This window comes from Eleutherodactylus coqui, chromosome 13, assembly GCF_035609145.1.
Source record: "Eleutherodactylus coqui strain aEleCoq1 chromosome 13, aEleCoq1.hap1, whole genome shotgun sequence".
Lineage (NCBI taxonomy): Eukaryota > Metazoa > Chordata > Amphibia > Anura > Eleutherodactylidae > Eleutherodactylus > Eleutherodactylus coqui.
Window position 1 is genome coordinate 103,754,836 of NC_089849.1, and position 6,000 is coordinate 103,760,835.

Below are 6,000 nucleotides of genomic sequence, written 5' to 3' on the forward strand. Positions count from 1 at the left end.
GAGTCTACTCCTCCTGTACTTTAATATCCAGATACAGACAGGACAGCAGAGTCTGCTCCTCCTGTACTATAATACCCAGATATAGACAGGACAGGAGAGTCTACTCTTCCTGTACTATAATACCCAGATACAGACAGGACAGCAGAGTCTACTCCTCCTGTACTATAATACCCAGATAAAGACAGGACAGCAGAGTCTACTCCTCCTTTACTATAATACCCAGATACAGACAGGACTCCAGAGTCTACTCCTCCTGTACTATAATACCCAGATACAGATAGGACAGCAGAGTCTACTCCTCCTGTACTATAATAACCAGACACAGACAGGACAGCAGAGTCTACTCCTCCTGTTATATAATAACCAGACACAGACAGGACCCCGAGTCTACTCCTTCTGTACTATAATAACCAGACACAGACAGGACAGCAGAGTCTACTCCTCCTGTACTATAATAACCAGACACAAACAGGACAGCAGAGTCTACTCCTCCTGTACTTTAATACCCAGATACAGACAGGACAGCAGAGTCTACCCCTCCTGTACTATAATACCCAGATATAGACAGGACAGAAGAGTCTACTCTTCCTGTACTATAATACCCAGATACAGACAGGACAGCAGAGTCTACTCCTCCTGTACTATAATACCCAGATAAAGACAGGACAGCAGAGTCTACTCCTCCTTTACTATAATACCCAGATACAGACAGGACTCCAGAGTCTACTCCTCCTGTACTATAATAACCAGACACAGACAGGAGAGCAGAGTCTACTCCTGTAATATAATAACCAGACACAGACAGGACAGCAGAGTCTACTCCTCCTGTACTATAATAACCAGACACAAACAGGACAGCAGAGTCTACTCCTCCTGTACTATAATAACCAGACACAGACAGGACCCCAGAGTCTACTCCTCCTGTACTATAATAACCAGACACAGACAAGACCCCAGAGTCTACTCCCCCTGTACTATAATAACCAGACACAGACAGGACCCCAGAGTCTACTCCTCCTGTACTATACAAACCAGACACAGACAGGAGCCCAGAGTCTACTCTTCCTGTTCTATAATAACCAAACACAGACAGAACCCCAGAGTCTACTCCTCCTGTACTATAATAACCAGACACAGCCAGGACAGCAGAGTCTACTCCTCCTGTACTGTAATAACCAGACACAGCCAGAACCCCAGAGTCTACTCCTCCTGTACTATAATAACCAAACACAGACAGGACCCAGTGTCTACTCCCCCTGTACTCTAATAACCAGCAGAGACAGGACCCCAGAGTTTACTCCTCCTGTACTATAATAACCACACACAGACAGGACCCCAGAGTCTACTCCTCCTGTACTATAATAACCAGACACAGACAGGACAGCAGAGTTTACTCCTCCTGTACTATACTACCCAGATACAGACAGGACCCCAGAGTCTACTCCTCCTGTACTATAATAATCAGACACAGACAGGACAGCAGAGTCTACTCCTCCTGTACTATACTACCCAGATACAAACAGGACCCCAGAGTCTACTCCTCCTGTACTATACTACCCAGATACAGACAGGACCCCAGAGTCTACTCCTCCTGTACTATAATAAACAGACACAGACTGGACAGCAGAGTCTACTCCTCCTGTACTATAATAACCAGACACAGACAGGACCCCAGAGTCTACTCCTCCTGTACTATAATAACCAGACACAGACAGAACAGCAGAGTCTACATCTCCTGTACTATAATAACCAGACACAGACAGGACCCCAGAGTCTACACCTCCTGTAGTATAATAACCAGACACAGACAGGACCCCAGAGTCTACTCCTCCTGTACTATAATAAACAGACACAGACTGGACAGCAGAGTCTACTCCTCCTGTACTATAATAACCAGACACAGACAGGACCCCAGAGTCTACTCCTCCTGTACTATAATAACCAGACACAGACAGGACAGCAGAGTCTACTCCCCCAGTACTATAATAAACAGACACAGACTGGACAGCAGAGTCTACTCCTCCTGTACTATAATAACCAGACACAGACAGGACCCCAGAGTCTACTCCTCCTGTACTATAATAACCAGACACAGACAGGACCCCAGAGTCTACTCCTCCTGTACTATAATAACCAGACACAAACAAGACCCCCGAGTCTACTCCTCCTGTACTATAATAATCTAACAGACATGACAGCAGAGTCTACTCCTCCTGTACTATATTACCCAGACACAGACAGGCCAGCAGAGTCTACTCCTGTAATATAATAACCAGAAACAGACAGTACCCCGAGTCTGCTCCTCTTGTACTATAATAACCCGACACAGACAGGACAGCAGAGTTTACTCCTGCTGTACTATAATACCCAGATACAGACAGGAACTAAGAGTCTACTCCTCCTGTACTATAATAACCCAACACAGACAGGACAGCAGACTCTACACCTCCTGTACTATAATAACCAGACACAGACAGTACCCCAGAGTCTACTCCTCCTGTACTATAATAACCAGACACAGACAGGACAGCAGAGTCTACTCCTCCTGTACTATAATAACCAGATACAGACAGGACCCCAGAGTCTACTCCTCCTGTACTATAATAAACAGACACAGACTGGACAGCAGAGTCTACTCCTCCTGTACTATAATAACCAGACACAGACAGGACCCCAGAGTCTACTCCTCCTGTACTATAATAACCAGACACAGACAGGACCCCAGAGTCTACTCCTCCTGTACTATAATAACCAGACACAGACAGGACCCCAGAGTCTACTCCTCCTGTACTATAATAACCAGACACAGATGTGATAGACATGTTGATTATTTTGGTATAAAATGTCTATCGATTTATATAACCCAAATGTATTTTGCTGTTGTAATGACTTTTAACTCTGGAGTTTGATCGACACACAATCTAATCATAGTATTTGCTAGACAATGGATGTCTGATGTAATGTTAGTTAAGTACATAGAAGTTACACAAGTTGCACAACCAGCCTCTAAGAGTTAAAGGGCCATAGTGTCGTGTATATCCTGTGTTTAATACTGAGTGTTTACCTAGCCCCCTTCCACTCCTCATACAAGCTAGTTAAACAATAGGTTGCCACATACACAGAAACTGCTTAAGGTTGTCTGCATGCTAAAGAAGACAAAGTCCACACTATGGCGGACGTGAGGGAGGGTGGGGAGAGAGGTGGGAGATTCTATATGATCCGACAAATGAGAATCTTATATGTTACTGATGTTATCTGTTGCACGCCCATTGAAGGGTGGTTGTCATGTGTTATAATAAAAGGTTTGAGCCTCTACACATTGTAGAGACTCTCCCAGTTTTAGACCAGCACTTGTGTGTGATCTGGTTCGATTATGTGTGCACACGATATAATTCGGAAGCGACAAAATACCCCAAAAGCCTGCTGGAGAAATCATAATCCAGATCACAGACAGGACAGCAGAGTCTACACCTCCTGTACTATAATACCCATACACAGACAGGACCCCGAGTCTAGTCCTCCTGTACTATAATAACCAGACACAGACAAGACAGCAGAGTCTATTCCACCTGTACTATAATAACCAGACACCGACAGGACCCCAGAGTTTACTCCTCCTGTACTATAATAACCAGACACAGACAGGACATCAGAGTCTACTCCTCCTGTACTATAATAACCAGACACAGACAGGACCCCAGAGTCTACTCCTCCTGTACTATAATAACCTGACACAGACAGAACAGCAGAGTCTACTCCTCCTGTACTATAATAACCAGACACAGGGAGGACCCCAGAGTCTACTCCTCCTGTACTATTATAACCAGACACAGACAGGACAGCAGAGTCTACTCCTCCTGTACTATACTACCCAGATACAGAAAAGACCCCAGAATCTACTCCTCCTGTACTATAATAACCTGACACAGACAGGACCCCAGAGTCTACTCCCCCTGTACTATAATAACCAGTCACAGCCAGGACAGCAGAGTCTACTCCTCCTGTACTATAATAACCAAACACAGACAGGACCCAGTGTCTACTCCCCCTGCACTATAATAACCAGACACAGACAGAACAGCAGAGTCTACTCCTCCTGTACTTTAATACCCAGATACAGACAGGACAGCAGAGTCTACCCCTCCTGTACTATAATACCCAGATATAGACAGGACAGGAGAGTCTACTCTTCCTGTACTATAATACCCAGATACAGACAGGACAGCAGAGTCTACTCCTCCTGTACTATAATACCCAGATAAAGACAGGACAGCAGAGTCTACTCCTCCTTTACTATAATACCCAGATACAGACAGGACTCCAGAGTCTACTCCTCCTGTACTATAATACCCAGATACAGATAGGACAGCAGAGTCTACTCCTCCTGTACTATAATAACCAGACACAGACAGGACAGCAGAGTCTACTCCTCCTGTTATATAATAACCAGACACAGACAGGACCCCGAGTCTACTCCTTCTGTACTATAATAACCAGACACAGACAGGACAGCAGAGTCTACTCCTCCTGTACTATAATAACCAGACACAAACAGGACAGCAGAGTCTACTCCTCCTGTACTATAATAACCAGACACAGACAGGACCCCAGAGTCTACTCCTCCTGTACTATAATAACCAGACACAGACAGGACCCCAGAGTCTACTCCCCCTGTACTATAATAACCAGACACAGACAGGACCCCAGAGTCTACTCATCCTGTACTATAATAACCAGACACAGAGAGGACAGCAGAGTCTACTCCTCCTGTACTATAATAACCAGACACAGACAGGAGAGCAGAGTCTACTCCTGTACTATAATAACCAGACACAGACAGGACAGCAGAGTCTACTCCTCCTGTACTATAATAACCAGACACAAACAGGACCGCAGAGTCTACTCCTCCTGTACTATAATAACCAGACACAGACAGGACCCCAGAGTCTACTCCTCCTGTACTATAATAACCAGACACAGACAAGACCCCAGAGTCTACTCCCCCTGTACTATAATAACCAGACACAGACAGGACCCCAGAGTCTACTCATCCTGTACTATAATAACCAGACACAGACAGGACAGCAGAGTCTACTCCTCCTGTACTATAATAACCAGATACAGACAGGAGAGCAGAGTCTACTCCTGTACTATAATAACCAGACACAGACAGGACAGAAGAGTCTACTCCTCCTGTACTATAATACCCAGATACAGATATGACAGCAGAGTCTACTCCTCCTGTACCATACCACATAAGACAAGTTTACACTATAAATCACATTAGCAGCTGCCAGGCTCACCAGTGGCTTCTTTCTGCTCTCCTCCTCTTTTATGTGAATGAGGTTTCCTCATGACTCCCCTACGGTTGTAATGGTTCAGTCTGCATGATGCTCTTAGACTGTAGAATTATGGGAATTGTAGTCCAGTGCGCTTTTTCTCGTATGACTGCTCTGGATTACAAGTACTGCAGGACATAAACCATGGAGCGCACAGAAGGGAAGTTGTGTTGAGTGAGAGGAGCAGTAGGGAGGAGGCTGGCAGCAGCAGCTGTCTTGTAGTTTATCGAAAGGGAAATAGACTATTGTATAGCAGCTACGTTCTGCCCTCTAGTGGTCAGATGCTGAATAGATGTAGTTCTTAGCTAGCTCTTAGTGATTTGGTTACTTCTGCCTTAGGGCGCCCACCCACTGGCGTTTTTTTCCCCTGCGAAATTCGCAGCATTTTTTTCTCTGCAGGGGTCTATGGGACTTGTAATGTTAAAATCGCGATCGCGCAAAATCGCAATTTACCGCGAAATCGCGATTTTGCGCGATCGCGATTTTAACATTACAAGTCCCATAGACCCCTGCAGAGAAAAAAATGCTGCGAATTTCGCAGGGAAAAAAAACGCCAGTGGGTGGGCGCCCTTAGGGTGCCCACCCACTAGCGTTTTTTTTCACTGCGAAATTCTCAGTTTTTTTTTTTCTGCAGGTGGTCTATGGGACTTGTAATGTAAAA

At 45.1% G+C, this 6,000-nt stretch overlaps 1 protein-coding gene across 1 annotated transcript in view; it reads right to left on the reverse strand.

The window, feature by feature from the left end:
* LOC136587463 (zinc finger protein 773-like) overlaps positions 1 to 5,520 on the reverse strand; it is a 353,925-nt gene extending 348,405 nt beyond the window's left edge. The window contains exon 1 of the mRNA XM_066586041.1: positions 5,304 to 5,520. The gene's annotated coding sequence lies outside the window, so the exon portion shown is untranslated. The remainder of the gene's footprint in view (positions 1 to 5,303) is intronic.
* Between the last annotated feature and the right edge of the window lie 480 nt (positions 5,521 to 6,000).